This window comes from Hoplias malabaricus, unplaced genomic scaffold (genome assembly GCF_029633855.1).
Source record: "Hoplias malabaricus isolate fHopMal1 unplaced genomic scaffold, fHopMal1.hap1 scaffold_50, whole genome shotgun sequence".
Classification (NCBI taxonomy): domain Eukaryota; kingdom Metazoa; phylum Chordata; class Actinopteri; order Characiformes; family Erythrinidae; genus Hoplias; species Hoplias malabaricus.
This window is the reverse complement of record NW_027100945.1, coordinates 15,098-27,500: the sequence shown is the minus strand read 5'-3', so window position 1 is coordinate 27,500 and position 12,403 is coordinate 15,098. Positions and strand designations below refer to the sequence as shown.

General features: G+C 56.7%; 1 non-coding gene across 1 annotated transcript; it reads right to left on the bottom strand.

The window, feature by feature from the left end:
- Positions 1–336: 336 nt before the first annotated feature.
- On the bottom strand, positions 337–490 carry LOC136682433 (5.8S ribosomal RNA). Its single transcript, XR_010798644.1, has one exon. It is a non-coding gene; the product is annotated as a 5.8S ribosomal RNA (ribosomal RNA).
- Between the last annotated feature and the right edge of the window lie 11,913 nt (positions 491–12,403).

Sequence of the window (12,403 nt, the reverse complement as noted above, 5' to 3'; positions counted from 1 at the left end):
GAGGCCGAACTCCGCGACACCCTCCCCCCACCCCGGCCGCTCGCCCGCCCGCTCACTCGCCCGCTCGCTGGGTTTAATCGGCACTCGCCACCCCCGCGTCCGACTGCGCGGAGCCCCGCTCGGGACTCGGGGAGAGACCGTAACGGACGTGGACCCGGACCTACTCGGCTCTCCCTCCGTTCCCTGTACGGAGCTCTCTCGCAACACGGGCCGCGTGGACTGGCTCGGAACCGAGTCTTCGTTTGGGAAGACGAAGGGCCGTTTTCAGGCCCTGCGAGCTTCCAGCCGCGGTCTCTCTCTCTCAGCGGGGGCGCGGAGACCGATCGATGGGTAAAGCGACCCTCAGACAGGCGTGGCCGCGGGATGGACCCCCGCGGCCGCAATATGCGTTCGAAATTTCGATGATCTGTGTCCTGCAATTCACATTAGTTAACGCAGATGGCTGCGTTCTTCATCGAAGCACGAGCCGAGTGATCCACCGCTAAGAGTCGTATTTGGGTTTGTGCCCGGCCCGTTACAGGCCGGGCGAAGGAAGCCATTCGAACACGAGACAATGTTTGACAATATTTCAAGCCGGGTGCCTTCCCCCCCGTGGAGGGGGAAGGTCATTGAACCTGGGCGTCACCACCGGACCGAGGAGTTACGGCCCGGGACGATCGCCCGAGTAGGTGCCCGAGACTTACGTGGTTTAGGAGACCGGGTCTAGGCACCCGCCGTTCCCGGCGAGGCCCAGGGTTTGGTTCGCTGCGTTACGGGTCCCGGTCTAAGGCATTCAGGCGTGCGCTCAAAGCCAAGCTCTCCACCCCGGAGGGTATGAGCGAGGCCCGGTGGTACGCTCCCAAGTCCCCGCTTAGGGGAAGGCGCTGGGTAGATCCCACCTAGTCAGGACCGGCGGGCACCGGCCGTCTCCTTCGGGTGTTTATAAACGCATCCGGGGTTCGTGAGGCCCCTTCAACTCGCGCACCGGCCTTAGACTATTATACGGTCCGTCTCTGCGAAGCCAACATCGGGGGTTATTGCATGCGCTCTTAAGCTCCGCTCTAACCCCGTGAGGGGAAAGAGTTTCGCCCGGCGGTACGCTCCCGTCCACCACCACCCCCTGTGCCGGGGGGATGGGTTCAGGGAGATCCCACCGAGGCCGGCGAGCACCGGCCAACGCCCTGGGGGTGAGTAAGCCCCTTTGACTCGCGCACGCACAATCAAGCCTTCAACGATCAATGGTTTTTTGGGTTTAACTACCCGGCGGGCGGCTCCGGCGCCACTCTTCCCCCCGCGAACGGGAGGGGCGGACCGGGGTACCTATGCACCTAAGGCGGTCCTCGCATAACCCCGAGTTCCGAAGCCGGCTCGCTACGTCCACCCACCCGGAGGGGGGAGAGACTCACGTCGGCCGACAACGAAAGGTACGAGGCTTCTGCGGTCCATACCTTGAAGGTACCCGCCGGGGGGGAGGTTCGGCCTCTCGAGTCCGACTCGACAACCGGCACGGACGGCGGGCGCCGACCGCGGCCAGGTCACCGTTATTGATCCTTCCGCAGGTTCCCCTACGAAAACCTTGTTACGACTTTTACTCCCTCTAGATGTCCGGGTTCGATCGACTTCCCATCGCCCGGAGGCGACCCCCGTTCGAGGGCCGCCCCGGGGACGGTCCGAGGACCTCACCGAGGCATCCGATCGGTAGTAGCGACGGGCGGTGTGTACAAAGGGCAGGGACTTAATCGACGCGGGCTGGTGACCCGCGCCTACTTGGAATTCCTCGTTCGAGGGGAATAGTTGCAATCCCCTGTCCCCAGCGGGGAATGGCGTTCATAGGATTGCCCGCACCTCTCGGCGTAGGGTAACTTACATGTTGAACCAGCCATTGTAGCTCACGTGCGACCCCGGACTTCTAAGGGCATCACAGACCTGTTATTGCTCCATTTCTCAAGTGGCTTCTGTGCCACAAATCGCTCTAAGAAGTTTAGCCACCGACCGCTGATTCCCACCGGGCGAACCCCAACCTTCAGGCCCGCGGTAAGCGGGAGGGCACCGGGGAGGGGAGAGGGAAGGCGAAGGCGAAGGACGGACAACCCACACCCGGAGAGCGGAACGAGGTGCGGACGGCATCGGGGAGGGAACCGAACGCGAAGGGGAGAGGCCGGAGCCACCCACTCGACGCAGAACTGAACCCCCGTCAACCGCATCACCTCCCCGAACCGATCCGGGGTAGAACCGGACCCCCGCCGAAACCCCCAACACCCCCACCCCGATGGGGACCCCCCGCGAACGGGGACCTTCGGGGATAGAGTCCGACCCAGGAGAGGGGCCGTGTAACTACTTAAAGGATGGGATCTCGTTCGTTACCGGAATTGACCAGACGAATCGCTCCACGAACTACCAACGGCCATGCACCACCACCCACAGAATCGAGAAAGAGCCGTCAATCTGTCAATCCTTACCGTGTCCGGGCCGGGTTAGGTTCCCCGCGTTGAGTCAAATTAAGCCGCAAGCTCCACTCCTGGTGGTGCCCTTCCGTCAATTCCTTTAAGTTTCAGCTTTGCAACCGTACTCCCCCCAGAGCCCAAAGACTCGTGGTTTCCCGGACGCTGCCCGGCGGGTCATAGTCGTTAACCCAACGCCGCCGGATCGCGGGTCGGCATAGTTTACGGTCGGAACTACGACGGTACCTGATCGTCTTCGATCCTCCGACTTTCGTTCTTGATTAATGAAAACATTCTTGGCAAATGCCTTCGCTTTTGTCCGTCCCGCACCGGTCTACGAATTTCACCTCTCTCGGTGCGGTACGAATGCCCCCGGCCGTCCCTCTTAATCATGACCTTTGGTCCGTCAAACCCACGAAATAGGACCAAGAGAGCGGTCGGATACCCCCCCGGCTCGGGGAACCGTGCGGCGGCCAGAAACGCCGGGCGTCACACCCGGGCGCCCCCGGCCCCACCCGGCCGCCTCGCCGAAGAGCTCCGACTCGCCCCCCATGGGAAGGCCTTATTCCATTATTCCTAGCTCAGTCCATTCAAGGCACGCTTCGGCCTGCTTTGAGCACTCTGTTTTGTTCAAAGTAAACGCACCGGACCCTTCCGCCCCCCACGTATTCACCGCGGCGGACGACCCAGCTAAGGGCCTCTCCGCGGAGGAAGGGAGCAGAGGACACCGGATGAGTAGGGACAAGGTCCCGCGACCTCCACCCAGAGACCCGCGGGGGGTCCCCACCCCGGAGAGGGGCAGCTTCCCACCGCGAAGTCCGGACGGGCAGAGGCCCGGCAGCCGGGACCCGTCCCCGGATCCAACTACGAGCTTTTTAACTGCAGCAACGTTAACATACGCTATTGGAGCTGGAATTACCGCGGCTGCTGGCACCAGACTTGCCCTCCAATGGGTCCTCACCCACGGACGTAGATTGAGTTCATTTCGGTCCCGAAACCTTCAAACGGGGCCTCGCACCGATATTTTTCGTCACTACCTCCCCGTGTCGGGAATGGGTAATTTGCGCGCCTGCTGCCTTCCTTGGATGTGGTAGCCGTTTCTCAGGCTCCCTCTCCGGAATCGAACCCAGATTCCCCGTTACCCGTGGTCACCACACGTAGTCCCGTAGACTACCGTCGAAAGTTGATAGGGCAGACACTCGAATGAGACGTCGCCGCCCCGAAGGGCTCTGCGATCGGCCAAAGGTTATCTAGAGTCACCAAAGCGGACCCGACCGGAGTCGGGAGGGGGTTTTTTGGTTCTGATAAATGCACGTATCCGTGGGGGGCGCCGAGGGGAAGGTGAACCAGTCACCGACCACCTCGAAACGGCACCCCCACTTCCAACGCTTCGTTTGCATGTATTAGCTCTGGAATTACCACAGTTATACCAAGTAACGTGTGGAGCGATCAAAGGAACCATAACTGATTTAATGAGCCATTCGCAGTTTCACTGTACCAACGCCCGTGTGTACTTAGACTTGCATGGCTTAATCTTTGAGACAAGCATATGATACTGGCAGGATCAACCAGGCCGATCCTCTGGTACTCAAACCCGGCTTGGGGAAAGAGAGAGAGTCGGTGGCGCGTGGAACTCGACCCCCACGAAGGAGGAAGAGACACGCACCGCGGAAAGGCTTTTCGAATGAGACCCCCCGGAGGTGGGTCTTCAATCGGGGGTTTGACAACTTGGAAAATGTACGATTCAAGGCCCGGACGGTGCAGGCTAGGGGCCGGTTCCTTCCCTCAATAGGATCCCGACCCTAAGGCACCACCGACTCGGACCTTTTAACGGACCCAAACTGTGGTGGAAATTAGACCGACGGATCGGCTAAGTCTCCCTCGGAACGATTCTGGGACAAGCGGACCCCCTATTACGGGGGGTCCCCGAGCCATAGAGGCTGGAGCACGTGGCGGGGAGGATCGTTCTAAAAGCCGGTATATTTCGGATTAGAAGCCTGCCCCTGGTGCTCCGGGTATGCCGCATTTCGAACGGGCGTAAAGGACGTCCGTTTAAGGGAAGAGAATGGAAGAGAATTTCCTGGCCCCCTCAAAGCGCGAGGAGGTCGGCATAGGTTTTACGGTACGCCCCCCCGGAGCCGTCTGATGTTCAGAAGACGAAGGGTTTTGCCCCCAATCTCGTAAGGTCGAGGGCTCACCACCGAACTTCCAGCCGCGGTCCTTGGTAGGACCGATACGCGGACAAGCCGCAAATCCTGGCCCCCTCGCAGTGCGAGGAGGTCGGCAAAGGTTTTACGATTCGCCCCCCGGAGCCTACGGTTAGTTTTCTCAATTTAAGAAGACGAAGGGGGTCGGGCCCGGGAACCGTAGACCGAGCGCCTCTTCCCCTGCGAACTTCCAGCCGCGGTCCATTTAAAAAGACCGATCCGTGACACCTCTAATGCGCTCTTTGCCTCCGGCCGTTTCCAGCGCGGGGGCCCGGTGGTGCGCTCCCAAGTCCCCGCGGAGGGGAAAATCTGGGAGATCCCACATTAGACCAAGCGGAACGCCGGTCTTCGCCTCAGGGGTTTGTATGCCCCTTTCGACTCGCGCACGGGCAAGAGTTAGGTTAGAACGGGGACAACTGCCGGCGGGCGGCCCGTCACACCCACCCCGCAAGTGGGCAGGTGGTCGGTGGCCTGTGGACCCGCCGCTCGGATTCGTTTAGTAGGAACCATACGGGGTACAACCCTCATACGCTCGACCCCCTCACGCCCAGGGAAGTGCTCACCTCCCTGGGCATATATCGAACGAATCATCGGGATTGAAGGGGAGGCCACCCAAACCATCCCCTTAGCCCAGAGGGGTGCCAGTCCTCGGGCTTCGGTATTCGCATCACCGGGGTCTACGGAGGTCTCGACTTAGGTTTTAAACACATCCAGAATGGGGGGGCCGGATTAACCACCACCCTAGCCCAGAGGGGTGCCAGTCCTCGGGCATGTCACTTCGCATCACCGGGGTCTACGGAGGTCTCGACTTAGGTTTTGAAAACCTCCAGAGGGTGGGGACATATCTTATCCCCACCCTAGCCCAGAGGGGTGCCAGTCCTCGGGCATGTCAATTCACATCACCGGGGTCTACGGAGGTCTCGACTTAGGTTTTGAAAACCTCCAGAGGGTGGGGCCTGACTTACCACCACCCTTAGCCCAGAGGTGTGCCACTCCTCGGGCATGGAATTCGCATCAACGGGGTCTACGGATGTCTCGACTTAGGTTTTGAACACATCCAGGGAAGCAGAGCGGACATTCCCATTATTTCAAGCCCATCGGGAAGCCACTCCCTTGGGCATAGCGTTTCGCATCGCTGTTACCCAAACTTACGTCTGATTTAATGCCTCCCTAATATCCCGACGGCACCAGGCTGAGAAACCATATGCCCACAGGATTCAAGGCGTTGGAACCTCGTTCGCATAGCCGACAACGATGAACCTCCCTCGGACTCGCTACAAGGCTTGAAGGAGGTCCTGATTTTCTTAAAATCTCAGGTGCGGGACTTAGAAAATTTTCACTTTAAAACCACAGACCTCCAGAGGAGAGACCGGGCTTATCACAAACTTAGCCCAGAGGGCGTCACTCCTCGGGCTTGAAACTTCGCATCACCGGGGTGTATGGAAGTCTTTGGTCCAGTTCTGCCAGTGCTCGTTGTCGAACTTAGAAATATTTCTAATTTTTTTAGACTTCCAGAGGGGAGGCCGAGCATACCAACCCCTTAGCCCAGAGGACGTCACTCCTCGGGCTTGTGTATTCGCATCAACGGGGTCCATGGAAGTCATTTTAGACCTCCAGAGGGGAGGCAACCCAAACCATCCCCTTAGCCCAGAGGTGTGCCACTCCTCGGGCTTGTGTATCCGCATCAACGGGGTCCATGGAAGTCATTTTAGACCTCCAGAGGGGAGGCAACCCAAACCATCCCCTTAGCCCAGAGGTGTGCCAGTCCTCGGGCTTTAAATACGCATCACCGGGGTCCATGGAAGTCATTTTTGACCTCCAGAGGGGAGGCAACCCAAACCATCCCCTTAGCCCAGAGGTGTGCCAGTCCTCGGGCTTTAAATACGCATCACCGGGGTCCATGGAAGTCATTTTTGACCTCCAGAGGGGAGGCAACCCAAACCATCCCCTTAGCCCAGAGGTGTGCCACTCCTCGGGCTTGTGTATTCGCATCAACGGGGTCCATGGAAGTCATTTTTGACCTCCAGAGAGTGGGGCCGGTCTTACCACCACCCTTAGCCCAGAGGGGTGCCAATCCTCAGGCATGTCACTTTGAATCACCGGGGTCTACGGAGGTCTCGACTTAGGTTTTGAAAACCTCCAGAAGGGGGGGCCTCTCTTACCACCACCCTAGCCCAGAGGGGTGCCAGTCCTCGGGCTTCGGTATTCGCATCACCGGGGTCTACGGAGGTCTCGACTTAGGTTTTGAAAACCTCCAGAAGGGGGGGCCTCTCTTACCACCACCCTAGCCCAGAGGGGTGCCAGTCCTCGGGCTTCAGTATTCGCATCACCGGGGTCTACGGAGGTCTTCACTTAGGTTTTGAAAACCTCCAGAAGGTGGGGCCACTCTTACCACCACCCTAGCCCAGAGGGGTGCCAGTCCTCGGGCTTCGGTATTCGCATCACCGGGGTCTACGGAGGTCTCGACTTAGGTTTTGAAAACCTCCAGAAGGGGGGGCCTCTCTTACCACCACCCTAGCCCAGAGGGGTGCCAGTCCTCGGGCTTCGGTATTCGCATCACCGGGGTCTACGGAGGTCTCGACTTAGGTTTTGAAAACCTCCAGAAGGGGGGGCCTCTCTTACCACCACCCTAGCCCAGAGGGGTGCCAGTCCTCGGGCTTCGGTATTCGCATCACCGGGGTCTACGGAGGTCTTCACTTAGGTTTTGAAAACCTCCAGAAGGTGGGGCCACTCTTACCACCACCCTAGCCCAGAGGGGTGCCAGTCCTCGGGCTTCGGTATTCGCATCACCGGGGTCTACGGAGGTCTCGACTTAGGTTTTGAAAACCTCCAGAAGGGGGGGCCTCTCTTACCACCACCCTAGCCCAGAGGGGTGCCAGTCCTCGGGCTTCGGTATTCGCATCACCGGGGTCTACGGAGGTCTTCACTTAGGTTTTGAAAACCTCCAGAAGGTGGGGCCACTCTTACCACCACCCTAGCCCAGAGGGGTGCCAGTCCTCGGGCTTCGGTATTCGCATCACCGGGGTCTACGGAGGTCTCGACTTAGGTTTTGAAAACCTCCAGAAGGGGGGGCCTCTCTTACCACCACCCTAGCCCAGAGGGGTGCCAGTCCTCGGGCTTCGGTATTCGCATCACCGGGGTCTACGGAGGTCTCGACTTAGGTTTTGAAAACCTCCAGAAGGGGGGGCCTCTCTTACCACCACCCTAGCCCAGAGGGGTGCCAGTCCTCTGGGCTTGAAACCCATCACCGGGGGTCCTCCGGATCACATTTGACCTCCAGAATTGGAAGGCCGAGCTTGTCACCAGCTTAGCCCAGAGGTTAGTCACTCCTCTGGGCTTGAATATCGCATCACCGGGGTCTATGGAAGTCTTTTCAAGGAGATCGGAACCAGCTAGAGCGCACCCCGCTCAGAGCGCACCTTCCTCGGCTACGGGTCCTTTAAGAGGCCGCAAGAGCATACTTACAAATAGGGCCCTTTAAATTTGCAGATTGAAACCGGGCCCGCCCTATCCCTATCTAGGATGACGTAAAGATCCGGGGAGTTTAAAAGACGGAAGACCGGCTAGGTTCATTACTCTCACCCCGGGGGTAAACAACAATGGCTCGGCGGCGTTGCTCTCTCTGCGAACAGGCGGTTTATGGCTACCGGGATCATTTACGATCGTTCCATCGACTAACTGCGGATGAGGTACAGTTTATTACTGCTCTTGATCGTTCCGGGGACGGTCGGAAAGGCACGGACTGTCCGATATGCAACGAAAAAATGCCGGTTAGCTTAGCGGCTCACCTACGCTCTAAGCACTCGCTCGAAGGCCTGGCCTTGAATGTGGCTTTATCTGCGGCAAAACGCACCAGAACTCTGTCTCTCTTGGACACATTTCGGGGGACTGGCCCTACCGATACTGACGAACACCCATCCACCTCTGGCCTCGACACCGGTGATCGCCGCATTGCGACCCCGACCCAAGTGTCTTCCAAATCCGCCACGGACGCACCGCTGCTAACCAATGTTCCCCCTAAGGGGCGATTGATACTCCCAAGCCGATTTAAGGACACCTTTGTCGGTAAGTCAATCGCTGAGTTTGCTTCATATCACCTTAGGGCCAATCCGACCGCTAAGGACATTGTGAACGGAAAGCAACGGGAGTCGCATGCGGTCAGGTTCCTAATTCACTGTGCCCCAAAACTGTGCGCATATTCGGACGTTAGTTTTGTGAACCACCGTAAGGTTCGGAGCTGGCTGGAACAATTAACCTCTCTCGGTTACGCTGACACCTCGATTAAAATGCTGCTATACGACGCGAAGGCGTACATGGGGTATCTGTCCGCATTTAAACCCAACAGTGCCGGACTGACGGCCAAGGAATTTGAACGCATTAAGTTAAGTTTCACCAAGGCGAACCGTGACATAGCTAGGAACATAACCGGCCATCGGCAGCGCTTTAAGCGGTTCAAATTGGGAATCATTCCGCCCTGCGATCATTTCAGAATTTTCTTAGCGAAGGCCGACAAGATTATACCAAGACTATTGGCTAAGGAAACGCCCCTACGCCATTCCACCATGAACCTATTGCAGGGCTTTCTGATGGGAACCATAGCCGTTATTAGCGGCCACAGATCGGTTGTGATTACCAACATGTTAGTGGAAGAACTGGAAAATGTGGAAATGTTGGATTCGGGGTGCATCATTTATGTAAGGACCCACAAAACTAACGCTGCATTCGGGGATGCACCTGTGGCTCTGTCGCCTAAGGAGATTTCGTGGTTGAACTGTTTGGTACAAGCCTACGAGGTCAAGCCTCGCTACGTTTTCGAAACCCGGGGGCGGCAAATACGACGACCGAACACCATGCTGAGAGCAGCCTGGCGGAGGGCAAGGCTCAATGGCCCAATTGGTTTCAATTTGATTAGGACCGCCGTTTCGAATCAGGTAATGTATCTTAAATGGCTATTCGAATCTCAGTTTCAGTTCCTGGGGCTAAATTTGCTTATATTTCCCCCACAGATTTCGTCACTACCGCTAGACCAACGGACCAATATCACCACTGCCATGTGCCATGATCCCGCAACGGCCCAAAGGTTCTACCGCGATGGATTGACCGGCTCTCAACTGTTGGAAGCACGGATGAACCGGCTGTCTGCACTCGATTCAAGCCGGACTTGACACCCCATTGAACCGCAATCATTTTCAATAAAATGCCGTTTAACCAAATTGTGTATTCATTCATTCTTTACCGCAGAAATGTATCAATCCATTGCCTAGGAATGAACCACTCTCATTGGGCATGAATTTCGCCTCGCACCGGGGTCTACGAGGGGTAAGTCGTACTATAACTTACAAAATTTCACCCGAAGGATCGCCACTTCCTTCGGGCTTCAGATGTAAGATCGTTCCGTCCCATACCCCCATCTCGGTTCCAAGAACCGGTTTCGATTTTCACTTAGCCCAACAAGGTGTCACTCTTTCGGCATGAATTTCGCATCGCACCGGGGTCTACGGAGGTCTCCACTTGGAAACATCCGAGGGTAAGTCGTACTATAACTTACAAAATTTCACCCGAAGGATCGCCACTTCCTTCGGGCTTCAGATGTAAGATCGTTCCGTCCCATACCCCCATCTCGGTTCCAAGTACCTCTTTCGATTTTCACTTAGCCCAGAAGGCACCACTCTTCGGGCATGTCACTTCGCATCACCGGGGTCTACGGAGGTCTCCACTTGGAAACATCCGAGGGTATGTCGTACTATAACTTACAAAATTTCACCCGAAGGATCGCCACTTCCTTCGGGCTTCAGATGTAAGATCGTTCCGTCCCATACCCCCATCTCGGTTCCAAGTACCTCTTTCGATTTTCACTTAGCCCAGAAGGCACCACTCTTCGGGCATGTCACTTCGCATCACCGGGGTCTACGGAGGTCTCCACTTGGAAACATCCGAGGGTATGTCGTACTATAACTTACAAAATTTCACCCGAAGGATCGCCACTTCCTTCGGGCTTCAGATGTAAGATCGTTCCGTCCCATACCCCCATCTCGGTTCCAAGTACCTCTTTCGATTTTCACTTAGCCCAGAAGGCACCACTCTTCGGGCATGTCACTTCGCATCACCGGGGTCTACGGAGGTCTCCACTTGGAAACATCCGAGGGTATGTCGTACTATAACTTACAAAATTTCACCCGAAGGATCGCCACTTCCTTCGGGCTTCAGATGTAAGATCGTTCCGTCCCATACCCCCATCTCGGTTCCAAGTACCTCTTTCGATTTTCACTTAGCCCAGAAGGCACCACTCTTCGGGCATGTCACTTCGCATCACCGGGGTCTACGGAGGTCTCCACTTGGAAACATCCGAGGGTATGTCGTACTATAACTTACAAAATTTCACCCGAAGGATCGCCACTTCCTTCGGGCTTCAGATGTAAGATCGTTCCGTCCCATACCCCCCATCTCGGTTCCAAGTACCTCTTTCGATATTCACTTAGCCCAGAAGGCACCACTCTTCGGGCATGTCACTTCGCATCACCGGGGTCTACGGAGGTCTCCACTTGGAAACATCCGAGGGTATGTCGTACTATAACTTACAAAATTTCACCCGAAGGATCGCCACTTCCTTCGGGCTTCAGATGTAAGATCGTTCCGTCCCATACCCCCATCTCAGTTCCAAGTACCTCTTTCGATATTCACTTAGCCCAGAAGGCACCACTCTTCGGGCATGTCACTTCGCATCACCGGGGTCTACGGAGGTCTCCACTTGGAAACATCCGAGGGTATGTCGTACTATAACTTACAAAATTTCACCCGAAGGATCGCCACTTCCTTCGGGCTTCAGATGTAAGATCGTTCCGTCCCATACCCCCATCTCGGTTCCAAGTACCTCTTTCGATTTTCACTTAGCCCAGAAGGCACCACTCTTCGGGCATGTCACTTCGCATCACCGGGGTCCATGGAAGTCATTTTAGACCTCCAGAGAGTGGGGCCAGTCTTACCACCACCCTTAGCCCAGAGGTGTGTCACTCCTCGGGCATGTCACTTCGCATCACCGGGGTCTATGGAAGTCATTTTAGACCTCCAGAGAGTGGGGCCGGTCTTACCACCACCCTTAAGCCCAGAGGGCGTCACTCCTCGGGCATGAAATTCGGATTACCGGGGTCTACGGATGTCTCAACTTAGGTTTTGAACACATCCAGAGAGTGGGGCCGGTCTTACCACCACCCTTAAGCCCAGAGGGCGTCACTCCTCGGGCATGAAATTCGGATTACCGGGGTCTACGGATGTCTCAACTTAGGTTTTGAACACATCCAGAGGGGGTGGCCTCACTTACCACCACCCTAGCCCAGAGGGCGTCACTCCTCGGGCATGAAATTCGCATCACCGGGGTCCATGGAAGTCATTTTAGGCTTCCAGAGAGTGGGGCCGGTCTTACCACCACCCTTAGCCCAGAGGGCGTCACTCCTCGGGCATGAAATTCGCATCACCGGGGTCCATGGAAGTCTCGACTTAGGTTTTGGAAACCTCCAGAGAGTGGGGCCGGTCTTACCACCACCCTTAGCCCAGAGGGCACCACTCCTCGGGCTTTAAATTCAGATAACCGGGGTCCATGGAAGTCTCGACTTAGTTTTTGAACACTTCCAGAGGGGGGGCCGGGCTTACCACCACCCTTAAGCCCAGAGGTGTGTCACTCCTCGGGCATGGAATTCGCATCAACGGGGTCTACGGATGTCTCGACTTAGGTTTTGAACACATCCAGGGAAGCAGAGCGGACATTCCCATTATTTCAAG